The sequence below is a fragment of the Canis lupus genome, chromosome 9 (assembly GCF_048164855.1).
Source record: "Canis lupus baileyi chromosome 9, mCanLup2.hap1, whole genome shotgun sequence".
Lineage (NCBI taxonomy): Eukaryota > Metazoa > Chordata > Mammalia > Carnivora > Canidae > Canis > Canis lupus.
The window spans coordinates 63,496,210-63,510,292 of NC_132846.1; the positions used below are offsets into that span (position 1 = coordinate 63,496,210).

Here is a 14,083-nt window from a genome sequence, read left to right on the forward strand (position 1 = left end):
ACAGGCCAAGCATGGTTAAACAAGAATTATTTCCCTTCATCCTTGTAACAGCCACATGAGCTCCATCTCTCTTGGCTGTTCAGCATTCCCTTTTACAGGTGATGAAATTGAGACCCAGAGAGATTACATAACCTGGCCAAGGTCCACAGGTAGTAGATAGTGGAGCTGGAGCTTGGGGTTCAGTCCGTACTGATCTAACTCTAAAAACCATATTCTTCACCTTCCGGACAAGGTTTTCAATCTTTGGTAGAGTCTCATCAGCAGGAATCCTATGGGGCCAGAAATTTGCCATTTCATCAAGCACTTGGGGATTCTGATGCAAGGGTCCTGAAGATCTATACTTTGAGAACACTGTCTCCCATAAATAGAAACTGAGCTTCTTCCAGCAGAAACATAGGACTATTTAACACCAGAAGCCTCATCCTAGGGTGGAAGACTATGCTGGGCCTACCTGCCTTCTTTGAATAGAGGAGGAGATTAGAAGAAGTGATAAAATATAAGGCATCTTATCTCTTCCTGTCCCTCTGGCTTCCCTACCCTACTCTCTGCCTAAGCCACAGAGAAGTGCTGCTCAGTCTCATTTACTAAAAGAGGTAGAACATTCCCCTTGGCTGACAAAGAGCCCTGAGCAAGTGTAAACTGGTTATACGATAATGCTCAAAATCTGAGGGGAAGCCTGGCTGCTCGGAGGAACAATTTCCCATCGTAATTGAAAAATACATACTGCACCACCCAGCAAAATCCCCTTTCCTTTCTTGAATAAGTCAGAGCCGGTGCTCAGGCTGTCAGATCTGGAACAGTTCATGGTTTGCAGGGCAGAGACAAAAGGAAAAACGCTTTGTTATAATCCAAACACAATGAATTTGCAATGAAACAAAGCAGCCTGGGCCACAACCATTCCTTGGCGCGCTTGGGCTTTCCAGCAGCAAATCTATGTTTGGCAAGGAATGGGATGGAAACTTCTCCCACCTGGTGGCCAGTGTTTCCTTGAACTTGTCTCTCTTGGCCCCTGGGTAGGGTTGGCTCTCATCCATGAAGCTGGGGTGTGGGGCACACGCCTGTGAGGGCCAGCCACTGGTTAGTGCCCAGCAAAGAAGAAACATAGCAGGAACAGAGCAAAATGATGCCAGGCAGTGTGCTGGGTGTTTGATATGATGGACTCTTCCCACAGCCCACAGAGGTGTTGGGGTTATATCTTCATTTGACAAATGAGTAAACTAAGGCACAAATACACAGGGTAACTTGCCCAAGACCACCCAGATAATAAGAAGTAGTGTCAGGAATCAAACCCCAGAGTCCTCGGCCCTTCCACACAGCCATGTGCACAGTAAAGGACCACTGTGTTCCATGTTTGTTCTTTAGGAAAGATCCTACACTTTCAGTCCAAACAGGCTCTGCTCGAGCCTTGATGAAAAGCCACTTGCCCTCAGGCCCAAGAGTAATGTAAATACAACAAGCCATCTCTTAAAAAAATGAGAATACATGTGTTAAGCCTTTCGCCCAGTGCCTGGTACTTCTTAAAATACGAGGCAGACCTCCAGGCATTGTGTTCCTGGCTGCAGGAGGTTCCCTTGGTCACCGGGTAACAAACATGTCTCAAGTGACTACAATGGATGGTGGAAATAGGAAGGAAAAAATAGCTTTGGCCTCAAGAAAATTAGAATCCAACTGGGGAATTAAAATCATTTCACATTTAGAAAAAGAAATAAGAATTTAGTAATGGCCTACTCATTTCTAGTCTGGATCTTACCAGCTCCTCAATAGGTAACCTTGGAGAAAATGCTTTTGCTGGGGCCTCATTGTCCTCAGTGGGGAATTAGAGACACTACCGGTTTTATTGTGAGGCTGGCACGCGTGGTTGAGTTTTAAATAAGCAGCACACAGGAGCCAAGGGGGAAGGAGGTAATAGCATTAGGTGAGCTTTCTTCAAGACCTAACGTTGGAACAGAGGTCTGAACGTGACGGGGGCTTTGGAACTCTAAAGAGGAAATCATGTTCCTGGTGCATTTTTCTCGCATGGTGGGAAACCCAACTCAAATCAGTTTAAACGGGAGTGGAATGCATTGACTCCCAGGCCCAAGAAAGTCCGAGGGGCAAAGAATCAGTTTGATCTAGGTGTTCTAAAGCCATCATGGCACCAGCTCCAGGTCCTGGCGGTGCTTTGGCTGTCCCCCTTCATGCATCAGCTTTGCTCATAGGCTGGCCTTGCTTATGACCATCGAATGGCTAGAGTCATCCAGGCCTCACATCTACAGCCCTTGCTGGACCTTCTGTTCCTCATTCAGAGGACCTCCCAAGGGACGTTCTGATTGGACCCACTGAGGCCACATGAACCCGTCCTGGCACGCAGGGGATAGAATTATGTGATTGGCTTGGTTCAGACCACAGCTCAGTCCCCAGCACCTTGGAGTAGAGCACTTTCTTAGAAGCCCATGAACCCTCAAGTGGAAAGTGGGTCCTCTTGGGGGTGGGGATGGGATTTGGCAGGGAGATGGCCACAATGCTTACAACAGGGGAAATACTTTTATAAAATAAAAAGGAATGAGTAGAGGCACCTGGGGGGGCTCAGTCTGTTAAATGTCTAACTCTTTTTTTGGGCTCAGGTCATGATCTTGGGGTCATGAGATGGAGCCCTGCATGGGGCTCTGTGCTCCGTGGGGAGTAGGCTTGAAGATTTTCTCCATCCGCTCCTCCTCTCTCTCTCTCTCAAGTGAATAAATAAATCTTAAAAGAAAACACAAAAAAAGGAACTAGTAAGCAGTGTGTGAGCACAAGCCCACTGTCTAGTTTGGAAGAGCGTTCTTGAGAGGGGGTGGTGAGAAAGGGCCGTGGAGGCCCCAGGAGGGGGGCATGCCAACCCCAGCCCCCTCCCCCGCCTGGTGTGAATCTGGGAGTTTCAGCATTTACCAGCATTTACCAGCATCTCAGCAAATTCAGGAAACACGCCTGTTTCCTTCTATTATAAAGGCCAACCCTTAATTCACTAAAAAGAGTATTTACTCCACTTTAAGACATTCAGTGGGGGGATTAGAGCCCACTAAGTGCTGGCTCTGGGCTGGAGGCTCTTCCTGCATGCCCCCCCCCCCAAATGCCCCAACCACCTTCTGTGACAGGAGGCATGACCCCATTTCACGAATGGGGAAGGAAAGGGAGGTGAAGTTGAGTCACTTGGTCAATAGGTAGGCAGAGGGAAGGTTGAGTCCCCAGGGCTGCTTGACTCCAAGAGCCCACAGCAGGGAACGGAGTTGGGATTTCCTTCAGTTCATGAGAACCTCACCATCCTGTGTGTCCCAGCAAGTGCCAGCTGATGACCCTGCTGCGCAGTGACTCCTGTTGTGGAGTGTGAGCTTGTTTGTCATGCCCGGGCACACTGATGACTGTGGGCGTCTGGAGGTGGGGACCCTGCTCATACCTGCCCCATCAGGACCAAGGCAGGAGGTCAGGCCCGGGAGAACCAGGGCTGGCTGAGCCTCCTGTCCCGGTCCTTGTCACCACCCACATCCTCATGGCTTCTTCTCCAGCAGCTCCAAGCGCTCTGCTCAGTGCTTGATGCTTGATATGTATTGTCTCCTCCACGGTCTCAAAGTTCTTTTGAGGCCGGTTACTGCCCCCATTTTATAGCTGGGCAAAGCAAGAAACGAGCAGGAGGGCTGAGGTCACAGGGAGTGGCCTGGCCCTGAGGGCTGTGTCTTCTCATGCCCATTTCCCAGATGGCACATTAACCCACCGCTCACACGCGGCTCTCGGATCTCACCTGAGTCAGGATTCACACTCATGCTCTACCTGTCTCCAGAGTCTGGGTTAAGGGCAGTGCTGTAAAGGGTGGCCTTGTATTTAGGGAAAACCTTCAGGGAAGCTATTTGGCTTCACGGATCTGCCTCTGAAGAGAGGGTCCCATGGGGGCCCAGAGAAGCTCGTGATCCACTTGGTTGGAATAAATACGAGTTCTTTCTTGGGTCCTCTGTGTCCCTGATGTCACCTTCCCTTTCCTCTACTCCCCACTTGTCCCGCCTTCCCTGGACATGTCATGGGAGACCCTGAACCAGCCCCGGGGGGAACCTTTTCCAAGGGGCTCCTTGTGCCTGGGGATTCACCTCTGCGGTGAGTGGGGCGCAAACTCCCTAGAGCCTCAGGCCCCGCCACCCCGAGAGGATGCAGGATGTGGTGCAGGGAGCCAGCCTGTTGTCCTTTAAGGCCACCTACAACAAACACACAGAAACTGGGAACGCCGAGGTCGGCATGAGCAGCCCTAGGTCTAACAGCAGCTGCGGAAGGTGACTGCAGAGAAGTGGATTTTGCCCCCCTCTCCTGATGTTCTGTTTTTAGCCTGTGTTTTTCAGAGCAAGTAGGTGCCATGGTGATAGGTGCCATAGAAATAGATGGAACACACCGCCTAGCGCAGGGCTGCCGAGCTGTTCCCATGGAAATGCACTGGGTGCTAGGGAGAGCCCGCGATTCTGCTGGGTGGCTGCTGAGCAGGACAGGACCCCCGGGGGGGGGGGGCGTCGCACCTGTCGTACCTGTCGCACCTGCCCCCTGCTCTGTCGGAGGGAAGGTGCCACGGTGGGTTGGCCCCAGGAAGCTCCTAACTTGCTCATTGTGACTGTCAAGATCTCTCCGAGGGCACCCGTGGGGCCTTCCTCCTGTGGAACTGTCGTTGGGGACTTCGGGGGCTCTGACCCTACACGGCCAGTGCTCCCCACCCTGCCACCAGGAGAGCGCTGTCCCCTGCACCGTCGCCAGTCTGCGAGATGTGCCACAGACCCTGGGTCCAAATACTCCTAAAGGAAATCTCAGAGAATCTCAACCAGAACTCAGACCAGAGAAGGGCACAGTCGAGTCTGAGAGTGTAGTTTCCAGCCCGTGAAAGCTCCGGCCCTATAGGCTGGGGCCCAGTCTCAGCTATTTCTGGATCCAGCCTTAATGGGGCTGGAAGACCCTTGGAAACAACTGCCCCAGCCACCCCCGAGCATTCGCACAACCGTCTCTGTACAGCTGTCGATAGCTACGTCTAAAAGAAATGGGTCCAAGCTTAGCTCATGTTTATTTGGGTTTAGATCCATTATGGGGTCTTCTGAAACGTGACCCATAGAGACATATGCCCTTTAAACCTGAATTATATTAGGCTTGGCATAAAAGGATTGTCTAAAGGGCATGTGTTGTTCTATCTGGCCCATAATCTCCACTTCTGGAATGGGGCTCTAGTCCTATATATATTCATTGTCATACAATTATGCTGGCAGGTGGCAGACTTTCTTCGGGGTAGGGCAAGTGTAATTCTGGACTAATGTACAGTCCTGAGACCAATAATTCCAAGAACTGACCAACTAAGAGTTGATGTTACTCTCAAAGAAACACACCCCCGCACATGCACTAACAAAGGAATTAAAAAAAAAAAAAAACGTTTAATAATCAATATGAACCACCATCAACTCACAAATTATTGGCTAAGTAGTTACAGATCATGAAAGCCATAGAATTGGAAGGCACTAAAGGAATGTCTTTCCCGGGGCACCTGGTGGCTCAGTTGGTTAAGCATCTGCCTTCAGCTCAGGTCATGGTCCCTGGGGCCTGGGATCGAGCTTTGCCTTGGGCTCCCCACTCAGCAGAGAGTCTGCTTCTCTCTCTGCCTCTGCCCCTACTTGGACTTGAGTGCTCTCGCTCTCTCTCAAATCAGTGAATAAAATCTTAAAAAAAAAAAAAAAAGTCTATCCTGGCAGGTCTGACATTTGACACAAAGGGACTGTGGCCCAAAGAGTCAAAGTGCTTTTCAGTTTGGTTCATTGTGTCTTATGTGTTGTGCCAGTGTAGGGCCGCTAGGCAAAGCCTTTCCCAGTGGTGGGAGTGCATGGAGCCCCCAGCACCCCTGCCCAGACCTGAAATGGGCTTGTGGGTCATGCCATCGGTTGGGCTGTGCAGGGGAAGGGTAGCTGGACATGAAAGTCACGATTTGCTTTATCCCGAGGCCTCACCTGTGGAACCACATGATAGCATTTTTACGGTTAACATCGTATGCTTAACCTCTATCTGGATTCATGTGTCCCATTTTGTGGCTACGGGAATCTGCTCCCGCAGGGCCTCGCGGCACCTCTGTAATAAATAAGCAGACACATGTGCCCCGGTTCTACAGCCCGAGCAAACTACACAATGGAAGGGCTTGCCTTGTTTGCCTGCAGCAATGTCAGACCTTGGAGTTTTGCCACCAGGTTGGATTGCTTTATTTAGCGAAGTAACTAAAAAGCAGATTGACTTTGAAGACGGAGGCTCTCAACCATTCTAGAACTCTCGAAGAATGGACATTCACAGCCACGTTTGGCAGAAGGAATTTTTTCTCTAAATTTCCACAGAGCTGTAAACTTAATGTTTGGCCCTGGGAAGCCAAACCTTTCCTCTTCCAAGATAAGCTCCTTTTCATGGAGCTGCAACAGGAAACCCTGAGTTAGGGCATACTTGATATTCAAGACACACACCGATGCTGGTGTCGCTTTTCACAGCAACGATTTAAAACTAAACATTGGATGTGAATGCATGTTAACAATCACGGTTTCTTTTGTTTAATTTAAATTTTGTGTTGTGGTACAAGAGACATAACATTTTACTGTTTTAACCAGCTTTTGGTGTACAGTTCAGTGGCGTTGAACACGTCTGTGTTGGTGTACAACTGTCACCACCCTCCATCTCCAGAGCTTTTCAACATCTCAAACTTACGATCTGTTCCTGCTACACACATGGCGCCCCTCCAAGAGCTGTTTGAGGTACAGCTTATAAGTGGAACCATACAGTATTTGGTCCCTGTGATAGGCTTATTTTACTTATCATAATGCCTTTTTTCCTTTAAGATGATTAATTGATTGATTGATTTGGGAGAGAAAGAGAGAGAGCATAAATGGGAGGGGAGAGGTAAGGAGAGAGGAGGGAGAGGGAGAGAGAATCCCAATAGATCCTGCACTGAGCATGGAGCCTGATGTAGGGCTGGCTCCCACACCCCCCGAGAACACGACCTGAGCTGAAACCAAGTTGGATGCTCCGTCGACTATGCCACCCAGGTGTCCCACTTATCATAATGTCTTTAAGCTTCCTCCATGTCACGGCATCTGTTAGAATTTCCTTCCTTTTGAAGGCTAAATAATATTCCATTGTGTGTATATGCCGCATTTGGTTTATTTACAAGTTAATTTTTCTACATTTGTTCCTTATCGGTTTAAAATTTTGAAACGATCCCGAAGTAACAGAAAAATTGCAAGGGTGGCACCAAAGGAAAAAAAAAATCCTCTTTTCCTTGGACTCTTTGGGAATAAATTATCCTGATATCCCATCATCTTCCAATATGTTCCTGTGTTTTTCCTACAAAGTCACTTCCCCGCCTCACCACAACACAACCGTCAAAACCGGGAAGCAGGTTTTGCCGATTATTGCAGTAGTGTCTTTTATCACAAAAAGATCCAGTTCAGAATCACTCTTGGATTTAGGTATGTCTGTTTAGTCTCCCTTCAGTCTGGGAGGACAGCTCCTCTGTCTCTCCTTGACTTTCATAACCTTGACACTTTTAAAGATCAGACCTTGTACAATGTCCCTCGGTTAAGGTCTAACATTTCCTCCTGATTGGGTTCAAGTCATGCATTATGGCAGGAATATCATAGTAGTGACACTGCATTCTTCTCCTTGCACCCACCCCCAGGGTCCTCCATTCTGATTTCTTCCTCTACTTTGATCATGTCATTAAGGCGGCATCTACTACGTGTCTTCACTATAAAACTAGTCTTTTCCTCTTTGTAATGGACAGCTATTTTATGGGGAGTTACTTTGCAACTGTGTAAATATCCCTCATCAACATTAATTACTTTTTATCTCCACGTGAACTTATGGGTTCCCATATAAGTTAGTGGGTTATATCCATTTCCATCGTTATTTAATTTAAAGCTCACATTGTCCCCAGTTTGACCACTGAGAGCTCTTTGATTCTGTGTTCTTCTTCCCATATGGCCCCCTCATTCTCTGAGCCACGCCCTCACTTTCCAACACAACAAGATGTTCTAGGCTCACCTTCTGATTTCCTGGCCCCAGTTGTGGAATCAACCATTTTTTCCAAGGAGTCTTGACTCATTTTAATGGAAGATGGTATTTAGAATCCAAGGTTTGGGCACCAGACGTGCACGTTCCTGTTGGAATGTTGCTGGTCCCAAGCAGAGCTCAGGAATATATGCTTCCCTGCATGTGCATGTGCACGCACGTGCACACGTGCACACACATACATGGATACATGCACACGTGGCACATGCCCGGCTGGCATTCTCCATCCTTATGAAGCATCCCTCCTTGCCCTGGTCAGGCGGTGACACCATAACCCCGGCCACCCTCCCTGAGGGTGTCCTCCTCCTCACTTGAGCTCTGATCCCTTGCTTTGGGCCACCATGGCCCCTGCCCTCCATCCCCCAACATAGACTCCTAGCTCACTCAGCTCTACCTACTGACATTAGGACTGAATTGTTTAGGAAGGGGAAGTAAAAGGGACCACCATTTGGTTGAAAATACTTGTTTTGTTAACAATCTTTTGCTTGTTGGGGGCCCTCATATCTGACTTATTAGATAAACAATACTAACCATGACTGCCAGCGTTTCCCCTAATCTTTTGCCTCTGTTATTGTAATAAAAAAAACTTTATGAAATATTTATTCAGTTAGGATGGCTTCTCCCTTGTGGCAACATCTATTTTGCAAATGTGCAGTTGTATTTAGGCTGTCACCAGCCACTCTCTTGGCAAATGTTGAGCAACTCCCACCACAAAAATTAATGAGTGAAGACGAGGTCTGTACACCTACTTATTCTGTTCTTCCATTATCAAGTTGTAGGACTGCGAGCAAGTGATCCAGGGGACATCTACAGAAACCAGAAATAGAGTTTTATTGTGAATTTGCCTATGCTTGCGAATAATTGAGATCTTCCTGGCTGGACTGTGAACATCAAGGGAATGGACTGGGTCTCCTCCTATTTTTGTGTACCCTTCAAGGTCAGGTGCTAAGCACAATCCTGCCGTGGCATGGGGCCCCCCCGTGCTTGTTAACCCACAGAACCATGAAGACTTGGCCATAAGGGCTGCCTGTTGGGTTTTATTCTCCTTGACCTCCACGACCACAAATGCTTCCTTGCAGTATTTGCTTCCCTTGGCTTCTGAGCCACATGGTTGCTCTCCTACCTCCCTGGCTCTCATTGCAGTCAGCTTTGTGCATGTCGTTCGCTCTGCCTACCTCCTCCAACAGTGCACGTGTACTGGGCCTTGTCCACGTGCCAGGCACTGTTGTAGGTACTAGATGTGCAAGAAGGAGTAAAGCAGGTCCGAAGTCCTTCCCAAGCAGAACTGAAGGGACACAGAAAGCCTTCCCCCTTGTGTGTGTGTGTGTGTGTGTGTGTGTGTGTGTGTGTGTGAGCTCAGATCCCTGTTTCGGAGGAGCAAGCAGTGCCAGTGCCCAGAAGGCTGTTGAGTACTGGCAGGTCCAAATCGGGCAAAGGAGTGGTTAAAACATCGTCTCTCTTTCAGGTTTCTTGTCTGGGAGGGAGACTTCCCTGAGGGACCCTCACCTGGCCTCCCCTGTCTTCTGCCCGCCTTCTACTTCACCTGCCCTGCAGTCCGGTACCCCACCTGCAGCCAGAACCTTCTTCATGAAAGGAGAGTCTTACAGGTCACTCCAGTGTGGACCACTCTCTCTGCTTGCTCTTGGATGGCCCAGCAGCTGGCTTCTCCAGGTCTGGCTCCCCCCCCCCACCCCTTATTCCAGCAGCGTCCCTTCCTGTGCCTCCCTGCGGCTGCTCAGCCGTCCCCAGGCCCGGAGCGCACGGCCCCACCGGCCCGGCCCCTATTCCCCGCGGCCAGGAGCGCTCAGCACACGGTGCTGGTGTCCGAGCTGCTGCAGACGGGCCCCCCCGCAGGGATGCTCCGTTGGGGCCCGGGGGGTGGGGGTAGGCACCTGTGCGCATGGCCCGGCTGCCTTGCCCCGCAGCAGGTGCAGAGTGGCCAGCAGGCACCGTTTCCGGGGTGCTGACCGCGCCCGGCCAGGAATTGTCCTGAAGTTGTCCCGGGTGTTAGCTCACCCCAGGCTCCCCGCAACGCAGGGAGGTGCGTATTGTTACCACAGCCCGTCTCTGGATGAGAAAGCAGCCACTGGGACGCCAGGGAGCCTCTGTTCATCATAGAGGCAGGTTAAGGACCCGGGCAGCCTGGCCCGGGCTCTGCACTGCAATGCCCGTTGAATGACAGGTGGAGGATGGTCTGCGTCTGGACGCCAGGCACCCCAGGCACCCAGGAAGCCACCCTGTTGCTATCCCCACGGTGTCCACACTCGTAGGCCTGCCGGACTTTTAAATGGGGCTGCGTCCTGCTTCAGTCACCTCGGTGTGCTAGCCTACCCCGGACAGCAGGGGCTAAGTAAATATTTCCCAAATGGAGGGAAAACTTGTGAAAGAAGTATAAGGAATGACTTTTTATTTATTATTATTATTTATTTTTTAGAGGGAGAGAAGGGGTGGGGGAGAGGGGCAGAAGGACAGGGAGAAGGAGAGAGAGGATCGTCGGCAGGCTTCAGGTCTGGCATGGAGTCTGATGCGGGGCTTGATCTCCTGACCCTGAGACTGTGACCTGAGATGACATCAAGAGTCAGACACTTGAGCACCTGGGTGGCTCCGTTGGTTCAGCGTCTGCCTTCGGCTCCAGTCATGATCTCGGGGTCCTGAGATCGAGCCCAGTGCGGGGCTCCCTGCTCAGATGGGAGTCTGCTCCTCCTCCTATCCTTCCCCTTGCTTGTGCTCTCTTTGTCTTCTCTTTCTCTTTCTCAAATAAATAAATTAAAAATAATCTTTGGGGATCCCTGGGTGACTCAGTGGTTCAGCGCCTGCCTTTGGCCCAGGATGCGATCCTGGAGTCCCGGGATCAAGTCCCATGTCGGGGTCCTGGCATGGAGCCTGCTTCTCCCTCCTCCTGTGTCTCTGCCTCTCTCTCTCTCTCTCTCTCTCTCTCTCTCTATGTCTATCATAACTAACTAACTAAATAAATAAATCTTTAAAAAATATTTAAAAATATAAATAATCTTTTTTAAAAAAGGAGTCAGGGGATCCCTGGGTGGCACAGCAGTTTAGCACCTGCCTTTGGCCCAGGGCGCGATCCTGGAGACCCGGGATCGAATCCCACATCGGGCTCCCGGTGCATGGAGCCTGCTTCTCCCTCTGCCTATGTCTCTGCCTCTCTCTCTCTCTCAATCTCTCTCTCTGTGTGTGACTATCATAAATAAATAAAAATTTAAAAAAATAAAAAATAAAAAAAGGAGTCAGATGCTTAACCTTCTGAGCCACCCAAGCACCCGAGGAATGACTTATTGTATCATAATGTTTTATTTCTTTTAAAAAAGGACCTGATCCTGGGGTTCCTGGGCAGCACAGTTGGTAGACTGTGCAACCCCGGGTCTCAAGGTTGTGAGTTCAAGCCCCACACAGGGTGTAGAGATTACTTAAAAAGGATCGGATTCTAACTTCCTTCTATACGTTTAAATTAAATGCTACTTCTACATCACATAATACTGGGCGCCTGGGTGGCTCAGTTAGCAGTTAAGCATCAGCTTTCAGCTCAGGTCATGACCCCAGGGTCCTGGAATCGAGTCCTGCTTGGGGCTCCCTGCTCGGCAAGGAGTCTGCTCCTCCCTCTCCCTCTGCCTGCCCTTCCCCCTACTTGTGCTCTTTTTCTGTCAAATAAATAAATAAATAACATCTTTTAAAAATAAATAAATAAATGATGGATTAATTATGTGATACATGTTGTCCCACTCGGAGGTGAAGAAAGGATAAATGAACAAGGGGTAGTAGAATGGGAGGTGGGCAGGGGGTTGGGGTGACTGGGTGATGGGCACTGAGGGGGGCACTTGACGGGATGAGCACTGGGTGATAGGCTATATGTTGCCAAATTGAACTCCAATAAAAAAGTAAAATAAATAAATAAAATAAAATAAAAAATAAAGGAAAGGATAAACAGCAGAAACTCCCTCTTCCACCAGGGCCCCCCATGGTATAACCCCAGAGGGCGCCATTCACATGAAATACATGCTGCTGCTCAGGGCCCCGTCCACCTAATTTCTCTCTCTACAGACACAACCGATACCATGCTCTTCTCCAACCTTCCAGAGACTGTCTGCACACATTTGCATGGATCATGGGTGTGTTATTCAACATAGACTATCTTTACCTTGCATCGTTCGTTTTACTCATTTTCCATTGCTCTTTTTAGGTCTTTGGGAGATTATCTAATATGACGTGTGTAGAGTAGCCTCATTCTTTTTAATAATTATGCAGTCTTTAGTTGTATGGTGTGGAGGTACCATAGTTTAGCGACTCTCCCGTTTAACCAGTCCTCTTCGTATGTAATCAACCTCTATTAGGTTGTTTCTAAATGGTTTCTATTACAAATGGTGCCGTGTGTGCTCCCATGATTCCGCCCCACTGTTTGAGAACATCTGGAGCTTTGCCTTCCTAGAACTGGATTACTTGGGTAAGGCTGAGAAATTACTTTCTAATGGTGGAATTTCAGTCATCTGTGACAGGCATAGCTGAGCTATTTTGACACTGAGCTTTGGGGTGTGTCAGATGCTTCTAAAGAGTTGATGGTCTGTCTATGGGCCCCTCTCTGGTAGATTCGAGGCTAGCAATGATATTTGTGGGCTTTGAGTTTGTTACTCTCTAAATTGAAAAGAGAATTCACAGTGGAAAGGTAGCTTCTTATAGGGCAACCAGTGCTCATTGATTAGATCCCTTACTTAGGGTAAGACCTCACTGGACATTGAGGCTCTTGGCCACTCACAGCCACTCAATGTTGAATTCACTGGAGGCCCTGGTGGAAAGCTTGAGAAACTTCAGTTTGTTTGGTCTACGTGTTTTGAACCCATGCTCTAGCATTGGGTTCAGTCTCCACAGAAACATATGGACTCAAGAACTCTGGCTCTGGAATCACCTTGTGGGGAAAAGGGGAAGGTCCCCTACTCTTCCTACTGAGGATATGATTCCCCGTTTTATTTTAAGATTTATTATTTATATTTTAGAGAGAGAGAGCCTGAGCAGGGTGCACAGAGGGAGAGGGAGAGGGAGAGAGAATCTGAAGCAGACTCTGCACTGAGCCTGGGGCTGATGTGAGGCTCAATCTCACGACCTGAGCCAAAATCAAGAGTTGGATGTTTAACTGACTACACCTCCCAGGTGCCCGAAGATGTGATTCCTATTAATACCAGAGGATGGAGGGATGGAGGGATGGATGGAGGGAGGGATGAAAGGATGGAGGGATGGAGGAATGGAGGGAGGGTCTGAGGGACAGAGGGATGAATGAACAGAGGGATGGATGGATGGAGGGATAGATGGATGGAGGATGGATGGATGGAGGGAGGGATGGATGGAGGGAGGGATGGTGGGAGGGATGAATACACAGATACATAGACATAGAGAGGTATATATCAGTCAAACAAGCATAAACTTAGACCTTGTTTGGGGGGTTGTGCTCTACCACTTACGAGGTATGGGATTTTAGGGAGTTTCTTGGATCTCCCCAAGACCCATTCCCTGCCCCTAATGGGGTTAACAATGTCTTCTTTTGGAGCAGTGGTGAGGAACCAATGATTGTAAACCAATGAGGGTAAAGGGTCTGGTGCAGTGCCCGGCACATAGTGGGTTCTCATATATGGTAACTGCTATTGGGTATGGTATGACTGGGCATTCTCTGGTTGGTGTATTGAGGGCACATCTGTGGCAATGAGCCAATGGGAATGTACTTCATGTTTGACTCCTGCTTTGAGGGGATGACTCTGTGAGGTAAGGGTTCTCAGCCTTCTTTCCCTCCCGACATGCACAGCGGGTGATATTCACATGCCCGGCACAATCCCAGTGTACATTTCACAGAGCAGGATTTCAAGCCACACTCATCTATCTCCAGGCCAGAAAAACAACATTGTTACAGGAATGACCTAGATCCCCTTGAATTTATATTTTTTAAAAAATAAATAAATAATAAAAGAAAGGAATAGCAATCACTCTCTGATTTTGGTGTTTTGGCTACAATTTA

General features: G+C 48.9%; 1 long non-coding RNA gene across 1 annotated transcript; it reads right to left on the reverse strand.

Moving 5' to 3' along the window:
- Positions 1-943: 943 nt before the first annotated feature.
- Positions 944-4,326, reverse strand: LOC140639551 (uncharacterized). Its single transcript, XR_012036215.1, has 3 exons — positions 4,095-4,326; positions 3,278-3,412; positions 944-2,724 (listed from the first exon to the last, which is right to left on the reverse strand). It is a non-coding gene; the product is annotated as an uncharacterized lncRNA (long non-coding RNA).
- Positions 4,327-14,083: the final 9,757 nt, after the last annotated feature.